Source organism: Hemiscyllium ocellatum, chromosome 29, assembly GCF_020745735.1.
Source record: "Hemiscyllium ocellatum isolate sHemOce1 chromosome 29, sHemOce1.pat.X.cur, whole genome shotgun sequence".
Classification (NCBI taxonomy): domain Eukaryota; kingdom Metazoa; phylum Chordata; class Chondrichthyes; order Orectolobiformes; family Hemiscylliidae; genus Hemiscyllium; species Hemiscyllium ocellatum.
Window position 1 is genome coordinate 50,679,614 of NC_083429.1, and position 16,383 is coordinate 50,695,996.

At 43.9% G+C, this 16,383-nt stretch overlaps 1 protein-coding gene across 1 annotated transcript in view; it reads left to right on the plus strand.

The window, feature by feature from the left end:
- The first annotated feature begins 727 nt into the window (after nucleotides 1–727).
- Nucleotides 728–16,383, plus strand: part of fxyd6 (FXYD domain containing ion transport regulator 6) — a 69,564-nt gene continuing 53,908 nt past the window's right edge. The window contains exon 1 of the mRNA XM_060847016.1: nucleotides 728–920. The gene's annotated coding sequence lies outside the window, so the exon portion shown is untranslated. The remainder of the gene's footprint in view (nucleotides 921–16,383) is intronic.

Sequence of the window (16,383 nt, forward strand, 5' to 3'; positions counted from 1 at the left end):
CACACCTGGAGTATTGTCTGTGGTGCTGATGATGCAGAAGAATTTGGAAGATGAAGAAGATCTGCCTGCACACAAAACTTTTCACTGTACTTAGGTACAGTCAAGTCAAGATATAAAAGTGCTGGAGAGGTCATAAAGACCGTTTCCAGCAATTTACAGGAATTACTCCAGGAATGCTTGGGTTTATTGGTCAGGAAGGGATTGGTCTTCCCCTGTGTCTAAAATATGAGGCTGTGGAGTGGAGTGATGAGTGGTTTTTATCCAGTGGACCCAAAGAGAATGTTTCCATTTGCGGGGGATAGCAGTATGTCAGGTTTTCATAAAATAGCCCACAAGAAATGAAACCTCTACATTTGAGAGAATTTTCTGTGAGAATATGGAAGTCGCCACCAAAGGGAGGGGTTGAAGTGAACCGATTGAATTTAGGGTGAAACCACTCAAGCGTAGGGAACAGATAGGGGATTGATATGCGGAGAGATGAGAGGAGACAGGAGTGGTACCCAAACACCAGCACGGGCTGTGTGGGCAGAATGGCCTGCGGTACGGTTCTGTGCCTTTTATCCCGGGTCAATCTCAGTTGTTTTGTTTTCTATTCTCGAGAGAATAAAGGCATAATACAAAATAAATGAGCTGACAGCAAGGATAGACTATCTCCGGATAGGGTGGGAGTGGAAGTGGGTTAATCATTGACCATTTCCTGGGAGTCTCCCACAGAGGAGCAGCAGCTGCAGAGGTCGCTGCTATCGGTGTCTGTCTCTCTCAGTTGTGTGTGTGGGATGGTAACTCCACCGGCAAGGCATCCAGTGAATCCCTGTCCAACGGGAAGGCGGGGAGACTAGATCCCTGTCCCTGCGTGTGCTCACACAGCACAGCCCGCTCTGTTCCCCAACACCAGTCTCACAGCGGACAGCGTGCAGCAGGTAAGCCCCTCTGCTTGATATTAACAGGGAGGGAGAGAGAGGAGGAGGTGGGGAGTAAAACATCAGTTAATGGCCAAGCACCTTTCATCGAGAAATGGGATTTCAGCAGCAGTGGAGTTTGGATTCGCCGTGGATTTGCCTGAACGTGACATTCAGCAACAGGGACTCGGATTGTAAACTGACCGCCTGTAATTCGGGATAAATGTTTCTGAGATGTTGCATTCGGGGCTGGTGTCGGGTGTGTGGGGAGGGGGTCGCTTATGTGAGGGTCGGATTGTCAAGGTTCTAGGAATTTCGACATGAAGTCTAGCCGTGATTATTCCACCGTCTTTGCCCTCTGTTCGAGATGACATGTTTAATCTTATATTCAGTTCAGAGTCACCCCCCCAACTGCTCTAAAAGGGTGTTGTCTGGAACACGCGGTGTAAACAAGGGTTCTCTCTGCATCTGGACATAATTAATAAAACAAGAATGTGTGCTGCTCCGGATCACGTCTTGCCCCTTTGTCTGTCTGTGTGTGTGTATAATTCTCTCTCTCTATCTTCCCCCATCTCTCTGTGTACGTGCCTGGGTGCTGGGTGTGAGGTGGGGACCCCAGGGTTTGCCACTGAGTTAGTCAGACCTGGTGCCCCTCACGTTGCCCCTGGAACAGATTCTCATTGTGTTGATCTCCCGTTTCATTGAAGATCAAGCGATTTTTCCACCTCCTCCCCCTCTCTGTTGACAACCTGTTCCCTTTTCTTTACCAATAGCCTTCCTCGCTCAGCCCCATTTTCCTCCCCCTCCCAATACAAGATGTGTCTTGAATGAATAATAAGACAACACGAGATTTTTCATCTCCTTGATTTGGAAAATATGGCATGTCAGGAGGGGAACAATGTCACCATATTGCCCTCTCTCAGTATGACGTGCGTGTTTTGAAGTATTTCTTGATGTTTGTCAGGTGCTGAGGGTCTGTATTTTGGGGGAGGTTGAACATATTTTCACTGGAGTGACCTGGTGTCATTGAGGACCCCAGTGGGAAAGCTTTTACAATGCATTAATTCCAGACTAGGATTAATGTCTACTTTCAGGGTTTAATATCCATCAGTGTCTAGCTGAGAGTGCGCATTGCTGAGAATGAGAGAATTTCCACAGGATGTGTAATGTTGATTGTAAAAAATGAGTGAATATATTTTATTAGCACACCTTTGAAGATCGATTCACAGTTTTTGAACTGAAAAGGCTGGAGTGGTTTTCCCAGGTGCTTTTTGAGCAGATTGTAAGATTAGTTCAACAGGCAAATTGGATGCTGGAAATTTCAGCTTCAGCCCCTCACACTTAACCTTCAGTCTACTCCACTCCCCCCACTCCACCCTATGCCCTTCCTTGGTGGCCCTGTTACTGTCCCTGGGTTCTGCAGAGTGCAATGTTCCCCTGTACTGCTGCACAGTCACAAGCTCTCACCCCTCCCTCCCTCCCTCTCCACATCAACAACAAAATATCTCCATACCTACACACCCAAAATAACTGTCCTCATGAAACAGTCCCAGATGCAACCTGGGATTAAGGTACAGTGTAAAGCTCTGTCTATTCTTTTACCTACACAGTCTCCAACAAATACTGTCAGGACATGTGCAGCATGTTAGATACAGAGTAAAGCTCCTTCTATACTATCCCCATCAAACATTTCCAGGGCAAGGACAGTGTGGGGTCAGATCCACAGTACATCTCCTCTAATTCTTTTAGACTGAAAGTAAATCTCCTTCTACACTGTCCCCATTGAACACTCCCCGGACAAGTAGCCTGGGATTAAATACAGAGTAAATCCCATTCTACACTGTCCCCATTGAACACTCCCAGGACAAGTAGCCTGGGATTAAATACAGAGTAAATCTCCTTCTACACTGTCCCCATTGAACACTCCCAGGACAAGTAGCCTGAGATTAAATACAGAGTAAATCTCCTTCCACACTGTCCCCATTGAACACTCCCAGGACAGGTAGCCTGAGATTAAATACAGAGTAAATCTCCTTCTACACTGTCCCCATTGAACACTCCCAGGACAGGTAGCCTGGGATTAAATACAGAGTAAATCTCATTCTACACTGTCCCCATCGAACACTCCCAGGACAGGTATAGTCTGGGTTTATATACAGAGTAAATCTCATTCTACACTGTCCCCATTAAACAGTCCCAGGACAGGTATAGTCTGACTTTATATACAGAGTTAAGCTTTCTCTATTCTTTGAGAGTAAAGCTCCCATTACTCTCTTAAACTGAAAGTAAAGAATTTTCTACTCTTTTAAACTGAGAGTAAAGCTCCCTTGGCAATGTTCCCATCAAACACCCCCAGGCCAGGGACAGCATGAAGTTGGATGCATTTTCTCTGTACAGAAGCCATCAAACACCCCCAGGGTCAGGTACAGTACGGGGTTAGGTGCAGACTAAACCTTCCCTATCTCTTTTGAAATGAATGTCAAACCCTCAGCACCACACTTTTCGACTCTGGTTCGCAGCATTTGCAGTCTTCACTTTCTCCTAATCACTCTCCACTGTCCCCATCCTATACTCCCAGAACAGGGACAACATGGGGTGAGATTCAAGGACCTTTTAGTCTATCCAACAAGTTTGAATTTTAATTTTTTAAAATTTATTCAGCATTTATTACCCATCACTATTTTCCACAGTAGGTTTTGAGTGTCAGATATCAGTTCAGGTGTGTTCTGAGATATATAGTTCAGGCCAGATGCCAGAAAATATTGATTTACGCCAAAGGTGATCGATAGCTGGAATGGGTTTGCAGATGTGGAACTTGATGTTAGGACACTGTCAGACAGAGATTAATAAGGAGCAAGTTCAGCCTGGAGTTGTGGAAATATCAAGGGATTTAGAATTTCATTTCCCTTGTCGGCTAATTCTCATGGCTGATCTGAATGGTTTTGACAATTAGAGAGATAAGGTGTTCCTTCAGAATCATGAATCAGTTCACACACACACACACACACGAAGAGAGACTGCTGTAAGGTGATGGAGGGCTGCCTTAGCTTTCACTGAGTCCTCTTTACTAGACATTTCAGAGGGACTTTAAGGGTAAGCCAATTACATTTAGACCAAACTGTTAAGGAAAGATTTACGAGGATGTTGCCAGGGTTGGAGGGTTTGGGCTATAGGGAGAGGCTGAACAGGCTGGGGCTGTTTTCTCAGGAGCATTGGAGGCTGAGGGATGACCTTATAGAGATTTATAAAATCATAAGGAGCATGGATGGGGTAAATAGACAAGGTTTTTCCCTGGGGTGGGGGTATCCAGAACTGGAGGGCATAGGTTTAAGGTCAGGGGAAAGATTCAAAAAGGACCTAAGTGCAACTTTTTCACACGGAGGGTGGTGTGTTATGAAATGAGCTGCCAGAGGATGTGGTGGAGATGGGTACAATAACAGCATTTAAAAGGCATCTGGATGGATATATGAATAGGAAGGGTTTGGTGGGATATCGACCAAATGCTGCAAATGGGAATAGATTTATTTAGGATCTCTGGTCAGCATGGATAAGTTGGACCAAAGGTAATGTTTCCGTGCTGGACATCTCTATGACTCTATGACAACAGATTTAATTCCCCAAAGGGCACCATTAAACTAGATAAGTTTTCCCAACCATTCAATAGTTTCATGGTTGTCATTACCAAGACTAACTTTTTGTTCCAATGAACTGAATTTAAATGCGCATTATGATAGCAGTATTTGAAACTCCTGCCAATCAATCCTTAGACCCAAGCCTCTAGATTGCTGGATTGTTAAGTGAGCAACTGCTATCAACTGTCCAAACCTATTCAGTCAGGGTGCATACTTGTTTTTGGGTGAGCTGAAAAAGGAGTGTTTCCTCCCAGTTGCCTGATTTTGAAATCGGATTCTCATGTTAAGTGGAAAGTGATCCCACCCTTCCATTCACATTTTATATAAAAATATCATGCTGGCTACATAATCTATTTTTACCAGGATCAAGTTCTGGACTTGCAAGGTTTCTGTTACCAGTGCAGTTCAGTTCTGTTCTGCTAACATTTACAAACTCTGTACTGACATGTCTCCGAAAACCAAGGGCAAGTCATTTTCAGTAACCTGCTGGTGAGGCTAACACTTCCCCCTTCCCCAATCTTTCCGCTTGCCAATCTATATAAAGAATTGCAAACTGGCAAGACAAGGAGATTTGCCCAATACGATAGGGGGCACACTGTTCCTCCCCTGTACTCTGTTGTCCCTCATTACATTTGCACATGGATATCAGTGAGTTTAGGGGTGCGTAGGTTAAGTTATTATAACTTACATTAGGATTAAACCTCGGCACAACATCTTGGGTGAAAGGGCCTGTTCTGTGTTGTACCTTTCTATGTTCTGTGTTCTATAACCTGACTGTGTTAGAGAACTCAAGATTGCAGAGGGTAACAGGACTGTAGATTGCATCATAGCTTGGTTTAGCTCAGTTGGCTGGATGGCTGGTTTACAATGCAGAACAGTATGGGTTTAATTCCTGCACTGGCTGACATTACATTGAAGGGCTGTCCACTCATCTGAGATGTGGTGACCCTCAGGTTAAAGCACCACCACTTGTAAGTCTCTAATAAGAAAGTAACCTTAATGCCTGTTAAGACGTATAGCAACTTTGCAGCATGGTGGGACCCAAGTTCTGTTCCACCCTCAGGCGACCTATCTGTGTGGAGTTTGTACATTCTCCCCCTGTCTGCGTGGGTTTCCTCTGGATGCTCTGATTTCCTCCCACAGTCCAAAGATGTGCAGGTTAAATGGGCTGGCCATGCTAAATTGCCTAGTGTCCAAGATGTCCTGCAAGTGGATTGGCCATGGGAAGTGCAAGATTATAGGTTGGGATGTGGGGTCTCCTCTTTGGAGGGTTGATGTGGATTCAATGGGCCAAATGGCTGGCTTACACACTGTAGGGATTCATTGATTTACCTTTAGCTGAAAGACAATGTGCTATGAAACTTTAACCTTTAAAGCAGTCACAGATTCTGTAGAGTGTATTTAATTGATAAGTTAGACTTGATTTATAATCTTTGATGTTTAAAAAGCACCAAATCACTTCAAATGACCATGTTGTTCAACTTTTTAAAACTTGTTTTTCAAATCATTGGGTCCCATGAGAGAATTCTGTATCTTTAATTGCTCCAGTAGTGTTGGCTGTGGAATTTCCTTCCTAAGAGTAATAAGTGAGGATTCCTGATGAAGGGCTCTGGCCCGAAACGTCGAATTTCCTGTTCCTTGGATGCTGCCTAACCTGCTGTGCTTTAACCAGCAACACATTTTCAATTTCCTCCCTAAACCTGGTCCCTGTCTGGAAACTACCAATATGACCATTTGACCATGGTGTTGTGGTGTGGTGGCTCAGTGGCTAGCACTGCTGCCTCACAGTGCCAGGGACCCAGGTTCCAATCTTGCCTCAGGCGACTGTTTGTGTGAAGTTTGTGCATTCTCCCCGTGTCTGTATGGGTTTCTTCTGGGTGCTCTGGTTTCTTTCCAAAGACATGCAGGTTAGGTGAATTGGCCATGCTAAATTGCACATAGTGTTTAGGGATGTGTAGGTTAGGTGCGTTAGTTAGAGGTAAATGTCAAGTAATAGGGTAGGGGAATGGGTAGCTTACTCTTCAGGGGGTTGGTGTGGACTGGTTGGGCCAAATGGCCTGTTTCCAAACTGTAGGAATTCTATGATCTTAATATCTGCCCTTATGTTTAGTTTTGCTTTCTAATGCTCCTATGATGCACCTGTAGATGTTTTATTATTGTTCAAGATGCTTTAGAAATACAAGTTACTTTTTGGTATTGATAGGATGTGGGTGTCACTGACTGGCCCCAGCATTTAGTGCTCCTACTAATTGCCCAGGGGGCAGTTAAGAATCAACCATGTTGCTGTGGGTCTGCAGTCACATGTAGGCCAGACCAGGTAAGGATAGCAGATTTCTTTCCTTAAGGGACTTTAGTGAAGCAGGAGGGATTTTTCAGGAATGGAAGAGGGGACACGGTGGTATAGAGACAACATCACTAGATTGGTAACCTGGACACCCAGGCTAATGCTGTGGTGACACTCCCCTATGATGGCAGATGATGAAATTTAAACTCATTTAGTAAAGTCTTGAATTAAAAACTAGTTTAATGGTTACCACTGATTTAAAAAAAATCTGGTTTGCTACATTCCTTTAAGAGAAGGAAAATTTACATCCTTACATGTGACTCCAGGTGTGGCAGATGTTAACCTACCCTCTGTCTTGGCCAACACTTAATTCAGGACAATAAAGGTTGGACAATCAATGCTGGCCTGACCGGTGATGCCCCAGTGCTAGAAAACAATAAAGAAAAAAAATATATAAAATGCACATTTTTCTCGGTTCCTTCATTCGTAAAGGTAATGTGCAGTCCAGCGTTACAAATTGGCAATAAATCAGTGCTTGGCAGGAGTGAGCAAAGTAAGTCTGACAATGTTTTATAAGGTCATTATAGGGCTGAAGGAGTGAGGTAATGTGCCACTTTATAAATCATGGATGTAACTGCACTTAAACTAATGTGCATACTTCTCTTTGCCACTGTACTAACGCGGATAATGCAGTTACTAAAAGGATCACAAGCAAGAGCAGTCAGAGTAATTGAAGGAATGGAGGGATCCATTGGTTTGAAGGAGTAATTATCGTCCAGCAGGGGACCCTTGATAGTGACCTAGTTTAGTTAACATCCCCTCTCCCTAAGACCAATAGCTTGTATTTGTCTAACCTCTTCAACATAGTAATATTTTCTAAGGAGCCTCACTAGAGCACTATTAAGCAAAATTTGACACGGAGCCACACAAGGAGATATTCAAGCAGGTGACTGAAATCATGCTCAAAGTGGTTGATTTTGTCTGTTCTTGATGCAAAGTCGCAGGGTCTGAAATATGAAATCCATATATTGCTCTACAGATGCTGCATCGCTTGCTTAGTACTTTGAGGCTTCATTTCAGATTTCCAACATCCATTTTATTTTGCTTCAGGTTAAACTGCCACCAGTTGTAAGCCTCTAATAAGAGAGTAACCCTGTGGTCTGAAAAGACTATGGCACATTTAGCTTGAAGACAATGTGCTATGATATTTTCAGATGTCACATGACACCAGGTTATAGTCCAACAGGTTTATTTGAAATCACAAGCTTTCGGAGCGCTGCCCCTTTATCAGGTGAACCTCCACTCAGGTGAAGCTCTGGGAGCTTATGATTTCATATTAGTTAGACTATAACCTGGTGTCATGTGGCTTCTGGCTTTGTCTACCCTAGTCCAACACTGATACATAGAACATAGAACATAGAAAAATACAGCACAGTACAGGCCCTTCGGCCCTCGATGTTGCGCCGATCCAGCCCCACCTAACCTACACTAGCCCACTTTCCTCCATATGCCTATCCAATGCCCGTTTAAATGCCCATAAAGAGGGAGAGTCCACCACTGTTACTGGCAGGGCATTCCATGAACTCACAACTCGCTGTAAAGAATCTACCCCTAACATCAGTCCTATACCTACCACCCCTTAATTTAAAGCTATGTCCCCTCGTAATATCTGACTCCATATGTGGAAAAAGGTTCTCATGGTCAACCCTATCTAAACCCCTAATCATCTTGTAATATGGACACCTCCATATCAATGATAGTTTAACCCTTAAAATACTAACAAAACAGCAAGGAGCTACATAAACGAGCAGAGAGGGTTACAGAAGATTATAGATTGATGAAAATCATAGATTTGACAAATCCGTAAAATTGGAAGTGTTTGAGGTCCTCAGAGGACTGTAGAGCTGGAGGAGGTTATGGAAACGAAACCATGAAGAGATTTGAAAATGGGGATGAGAATTTCTGTGGTCAAGCATTGCTACACAGGAGAGCAGTGCAGGTCAGCAAGTGAAGCAGTGACTGGGACTTAACAGCAGTTTGAGAAGGTGAGAGACAGCCTGCTCTCTGTCCCAGCGGAGATTCCCAGCTGAGACATTGAGCCCCCGTTACTCTAAAGACACAGAGAATACAAAAACACTTGGTTTCATTTTGAAATGTGCTTCGTTACATTATGCTAAAAACAGGTTCCGATTCCATTTTGGGGCTTGGTATTGTATCTGTGAAAGCATTGGATGAATTTGGTTGCAAAGAAATGTATCACTAATTGACAATCAGAACAGGTGAACACCTAATGGAAGCTTGTTTCTGAGAGCTAGTAAAAGGATTCCAATATCTTATCTTTTTGCATTCTCCATTCCTGCTCCACTCCAGACCAGAGTCTGCAGTGAACAGACAGCAAGGTTACTGCAATGACACTGGATCTTTCACTCGCAGACGCTGGAATGAAATGATTTGCTAATTCAAGCACTAAGTCTTTTTTATTGTTTTAATTCTACATTTGTGAAGGGCAATAAAATTCAATAGATATATGGTTCAGTGATGTTGCAAATTGTCTAGACAGTCAGCATTTTCTATTAAACCATAGAGATAGTACTAATATCATGCATTTCAGTAACCACTTGCAGCTCGACAACCCTCCAAGGTCTGTGTGCTGGCCCAGTTCTGCTCACTTGTCCTGACTGTAAGTTGCTTAACCATTGATGGCTGTGGCTCCTGCTGCCAAATCCCTCATGTTCTGGAATGTTCTTCCCTGAACCTCTCTACCTCTCTTATCCATTAAGACAATCTTCAAACTTTTCTCCAATCAAGATTTTGATATCAAAATATCCTACTGTGGGTTTGTTTCAAATTTGCTTTGTTAATGTTCCTTTGAAGCAGCCTGGGACGATTAACTATGAAAGGATGCTAAATGTAAGTCATTTTGTTAAAACCTACTTCTTAATAATCTCCCTCATTAAAAGCACTGCTTCTTCAGCTGTCAGCTTGGCTCAGTAAGTGCCGCTGAGTCAGAAAGTCATGGGTTTGATTCCCACTTCAGTGCAAAGTCAAAAAAATCTGTGAAATGTGATAAAATACATCTCATTTTCCTCATAATCAGATTAGAATGGGGGAGGCTGGTGATGAGGAGGTATTGTAACTGGACTAGCAACCCAGAATCCCAAGCTAATACTTGAGGGACATGTTTACAAAGTTCACCATAGCAACTGATGGAATTTAAAATTCAACTAGTAATTCTGGAATTGCAAAATAGTCTCAGTAACTATAGTGATTGGAGCGAGGTAAGCCAGGTGTACCTCAAAGAATATGAGTTCCCTGATTGAGGCTGTTAATCTGGTCCAAGCAGGGAGCCCTGGCTGGCAGATAAATAGGTGTGTCAGGGGTTCTGCTCACTCTAAGAGCCAGCTCTGAGCTAGCTAGGTCAGTGTCATGTACTGTGCGCACGTAAATAAAGGGTTACTAACCTCCATGGAGTTATTTCCATAACTGTGACTGTAAAACTACCATTGACTCTTGCAAAATCCCACCTAATGTCCTTCAGAACAGGACATCTGCCAGCCTCCTCTGGTCTGACGTAGATGCGATTCCAGACCCAAAGCAATGTGGTTGATTCATGACTGTCCTCTGAAATGGCCTAGCAAGCCACTTAGTTCAAGGGCAATAAAGAACAGGCAATAAATGCTGGCTTTGCCAGCATCCAGTGAAAAATAAATAAATGAAATAATTAGATATTATTGTCATGACAGGAACAAAATATGGACTGCCAATTTTCTGCTTCCATCATGTGATTTTTATCCCCAAGGCCCTCGTGGACTACAATGGTTTGTAAAAGGTAGAAACATAGATCTAAAATGCTGCAATGATCTTCTGAGCACAGATTGAGGCATGTTCAGGAACCTATCGTGCAATAAATGAAGCCATCGGAAGTAAAATTTACCATTTTATCAAAATGCATAGCAACCGGCGAATTGAGTCAAGGGCCAAGAAAATTGTATGTTCTGTTTTAATTTACACAAGAGAAGCTGTTCATTTTGGAAATGAAAGAGTTTCCTGCAACCATGCAGCCACGTGCAGGTCTGGTCGCCTCACTTTAGGAAAGATGTGGAAGCTTTGGAGAGGGTGCAGAGGAGATTTACCAGGCTGTTGCCTGGAATGGAGAATAGGTCGTACGAGGATAGGTTGAGAGTGCTAGGCATTTTTTCATTGGAATGGCGAAGGATGAGGGGTGACTTGATAGAGGTTTATAAGATGATCAGGGGAATAGATAGAGTAGACAGTCAGAGACTTTTTCCCCGGGTACAACAAGGGGACATAAATTTAAGGTGAAGGGTGGAAGGTATAGGGGGGATGTCAGGGGTAGGTTCTTTACCCAGAGAGTGGTGGGGGCATGGAATGCGCTGCCTGTGGGAGTGGCAGAGTCAGAATCATTGGTGACCTTTAAGCAGCAATTGGATAGGTACATGGATAGATGCTTAAGCTAGGACAAATGTTCAGCACAATATCATGGGCCGAAGGGCCTGTTCTGTGCTGTATTGTTCTATGTTCTATGTTAAAGATAATGAAGAAGGATTTGGGATTACACAAATGAACTGTATTTCAGTGACAGTTTGCCAGAGGAGTATACAGAGAGAGAAAAAAATGGTTTAGTAACAACATGGACTGGAAAATTCTGTCATTCTCCCTGTTTTTCCCCATTCGCACAAAACTCTGCAGTGGTGATAGAACTGACAGCGAAACATCAACTCACTAAAAACCCAATGATTCAACACATTTCCTGACTGCTGAGGATACGAGACATCAACTGAACAGCCTTGGGCTCATGCTCGACTGTAACAACTCAAGACTTCTTGAGAACTTTTAAAACTGAATATTCTCTATCTTCCGACTGAATTAGCCCCATCCTTTTTAAACTTTCTATCTGTGTTTGATGTATTTTTATTATTTTTCTTGGTAAGTTGTAAAATTCCTCTTTGTTTTAATCAAGGAAATCTTGTAACTGACACCTTAACTTTGGTTAATGATTGTGTTTTAATTAAGATGTGATTTAACTGTGGGCTGAAAAAAAATTAAAACCTCTGTGACCGATCAGTTTGGTTAAAAAGATAGGAGCCAACTCACCCCTTCTCATCTGGTAACACTGTATTTTTGTTCAAAGATTTTGGACATGGTGTCTCATCAATGGTCAGGTGAGCACAATGCCCCGGAGGTGAGGGAACCCACATGCTTAATGCATTCTTGTCCCATGTTTGTATGCTTCATTCCTTCTCCCTTCCACACCAGGCTGGTCAGTCCAGACCAGTGTGGCCTGGTTAAATCTTCCATTGGACCCTTCCTTATAGGTGGCCTATTTATTGATTGGGTCAGCGGACATTGCTGATTTTAATCTACACTCTGTGACAGACAGGACAGAGAAGGCACTAGTTCTAGTGTGCATGTGCATCAGCCAGCACTTGGTCTGAAGTATCACTTTTATTCTATTCATTTGCCAGTTTTATTTGCTTCAGGATCTGCAGTACAGAAAGCATTTGCACAGGGACTGTCTGAAATAAGACAATGCTGTTGATCAGCCAGGTGTCAAGCGTGTCTAGGATGGTTGAATAGACTACAACCAACTGGACATTAAGCTGAGTGATATTACAGAACAAATCAATAACCTGCTTAAGGACTAGAGCCAGGAATTCTACCAAACTGATAGTGCGTGTCTAATGTCGAAAATATCCTCCGCCCTTGAATTAATACCATTTTCCTTCGCATGGATAAAAGCAATAAATGTTAGCAATTCTTTGGAATTATCCTTTATCTTAAATCCATCAAAGACTCTAGCTTTGGTCTGTGTAATGATCCTGCCTTCAGCTTTGTGCATTACTTTTTGGCACTTGCTGTGTTCTTGTTATCAGCATTTCTGCAGCATCAGCATGTGACTTCAACACAAGAAATTACATAGTAAAACCTCGACAAGTCCAGGAGTGTGAAGGAATACAGTCCGCACATCTGGAGAGATGCAGCTCACATCAATACTCAAGAAGCTTGACACCATCCAAGACAAAGCAACCTACTTCATTGGCACCATATCCACCACCTTCAACATTCACATCCCCCTCCACTGGCACACAGTGGCAGCAGTGAGGCCCACCTACAAGATCCAAAATGGAGGATCCTTGACAACACCTTCCAAACCCATGACTTCTAGCACCTAGAAGGACAAGGGTAATGGGTACATGGGAGCATCACCAGCAAGTTCCCCACTGCATCCCACACAATCATGACTTGGAAATATACCATCATACAACTTCACCACTGATGCTGGGTCAAGATTCTTATGAGCTCCCAAACAACTTAAAGAATTCCCTCCTCAACAACATGATGTGTGGTATTTAGGTGACATAGCCTGCAGCAGTTCAAGAGGGCAGCTCCACACCATCACTTTAAGGGCAATTGGGGATGGGCAATAAATGCTGTCCCAGCCAGTGACACCCACATCCCATGAGTGACTAAATAAACGAATCAATGGTTGAAAGTCTTAGATATGAAAGAAACCAGCAGATAGGAAACTCTTTGAAAACAAATATCAGTTTGTCTTCATCAACTCCATCTGGACCAGGACATTTATTTTTTGGCTCTGCAATTCAGGAAGGATGTATTAGCTTTGAATATTCACTAAAGTGACACTATAAATAAAACTGTTAAATGATATGAACAAGTTGCATAGAATATTTTCCTATTCCCTTGAGTTAGATGGTTGAAGTGGTGATCTAATTGAGGTCTTTATAACGATATTAAGGCATTAAACATGGTGGGTCCAGAGAAGTTATTTTCTCTGGAGGTTTCCTGACTAAAAATTAAAATTCCTGTGTTAAAATTAGAGCCGGGCCATTCAGAGATAAAACGGGCGGCACGGTGGCACAGTGGTTAGCACTGCTGCCTCACAGCGCCTGAGACCCGGGTTCAATTCCCGCCTCAGGCAACTGACTGTGTGGAGTTTGCACGTTCTCCCTGTGTCTGCGTGGGTTTCCTCCGGGTGCTCCGGTTTCCTCCCACGGTCCAAAGATGTGCGGGTCAGGTGAATTGGCCATGCTAAATTGCCCGTAGTGTTAGGTAAGGGGTAAATGTAGGGGTATGGGTGGGTTATGCTTCGGCGGGTTGGTGTGGACTTGTTGGGCCGAAGGGCCTGTTTCCACACTGTATGTAATCTAAAAAAAAAAAAAAACTTCCTCACGTGAAGGTGAATGAAAATAGTTCACTCTAAAATGATTATAGATTCTGGGATGTGTTGCTGGTCAAAGCACAGCAGGCCAGGCAGCATCTCAGGAATAGAGAATTCGACATTTCGAGCATAAGCCCTTCATCAGGAATAAGAGAGAGAGAGAGCCAAGCAGGCTAAGATAAAGGGTAGGGAGGAGGGACTAGGGGGAGGGGCGATGGAGGTGGGATAGGTGGAAGGAGGTCAAGGTACAAACCCACCTCCATCGCCCCTCCCCCTAGTCCCTCCTCCCTACCCTTTATCTTAGCCTGCTTGGCTCTCTCTCTCTCTTATTCCTGATGAAGGGCTTATGCTCGAAACGTCGAATTCTCTATTCCTGAGATGCGGCCTGGCCTGCTGTGCTTTGACCAGCAACACATTTGCAGCTGTGATCTCCAGCATCTGCAGACCTCATTTTTTACTTATAGATTCTGGGAGTCAACTGCAATCTTCAAGAATGTAAGCAACTGATTTTTTGTTTGTTCAGTTGAAGTTATAAAGTCGTAGAGTTGTACAGCATGGTAACAAACCTTTCGGTCAAACTAGTCCACAATGACCATGTTCCCAAACTGACCCATATCCCTCCAAACCTTTCCTATTCATGTACATCTTTTAAGCATCACTGTACTCGCAGTCACCACTTTCTCTGGCAGTTTGTTCCACACACTAACCATTCTGTGTGTAAAAAATGTTGCTCCTTTGTGTCCTTTTTAAATCTGTCTCTCCTCATCTCAAAAATATGCCCCAAGTTTTGAACCTCTCCACCCTAGGGTAAATACTTTTGCTCGTCACCTTATCCACGCCTCTCATAATTTTATATACCTCAATAAGGTCACCCCTCAACCTCCTTCACTCTGGTGAAAAAGTCTCAGCCTGTTTTTATTATTCAAACCCTCCATTCCCAGTAACATCCTGATAAGTTTTTTTCTGCCCCCTCTCCAGTTTAATAATATCCTTCCAGTAACTGGACGACCAGGACTGCACACTGTACTCCAGAAGAGGCCTCACCAGCATCCTATACAACCTCAACATGATGTCCCAACTGGCACGTAAATTTACACAAACACAGACACAAACACTTCAACACTCTTTCCTCTTTTAAGACACTGTTTAAGTTGAACTTCTTGGTCTGCCTCAGGCAACTGTCTGTGTGCAGTTGGCACATTCTCCCCGTGTCTGCATGGGTTTCCTCCGGATTCTCCGGTTTCTCCCACAATCCAAAAGATGTGCAGGTCAGGTGAATTGGCCATGATAAATTGCCCGTGGTGATAGCCAGGGTAAATATAGGGTAGGGAAATGGGTCTGGGTTGGTTATGCTTTGGAGGGTCGGTATCGATTTGTTGGACTCAAGGCCTGTTTTCACACTGTAGGAAATCTAATCTAATCTAGTGCTTTTGCTCAGTGTGATTTCAAGTTAGAGAGAAAAGGCTGCGTTTGAGGTATGGATCAGTTTGAGCCAATTAAGTAGTAGGACAACTCAAAGGGCGGAATAACATTGTACACTTGAGTGGACTTTGAAGAAGAGAGAGTCTGGAGACTGATCTGATATTGCTGAGTGATTAGCTTTTACTAACCATCCTGTGTGGATATAGAAGGAGAAAGAAAGGACTGCAGATGCTGGAGATCAGAGCTGACAAACGTGGTGCTGGAAAAGCGCAGCAGGTCAGGCAGCATCCAAGGAGCAGGTGAATCGACGTTTCGGGCATGAGCCCTTCTTCAGGAATGAGGAAAGTGTGCCCAGCAGGCTAAGATAAAAGGTAGGGAGGAGGGACTTGGGGGAGGTGCGTTGGGAATGCGATAGGTGGAAGGAGGTCAAGGTGAGGGTGATAGGCCGGAGAGGTAGTGGGGGTGGAGAGGTCAGGAAGAAGATTGCAGGTTAGGAAGGTGGTACTGAGTTCGAGGGTTGGGACTGAGACTAGATGGGGGGAGGGGAAATGAGGAAACTGAAGAAATCTGAGTTCATCCCTTGTGGTTGGAGGGTTCCCAGGCGGAAGATGAGGCGCTCTTCCTCCAGCCGTTGTGTTGTTATGTTCTGGCAATGGAGGAGTCCAAGGACCTGCATGTCCTTGGTGGAGTGGGAAGGGGGGTTAAAGTGTTGAGCCACGGGGTGGTTGGGTTGGTTGGTCCGGGTGTCCCAGAGGTGTTCTCTGAAACGTTCCGCAAGTAGGCGACCTGTCTCCCCAATATAGAGGAGGGCCACATCAGGTGCAGCAGATGCAGTAAATGTTGTGTGTGGAGGTGCAGGTGAATTTGTGGTGGATATGGAAGGATCTCTTGGGGCCTTGGAAGGAAGTAAGGGGGGAGGTGTGGGCGCAAGTTTTGCATTTCCTC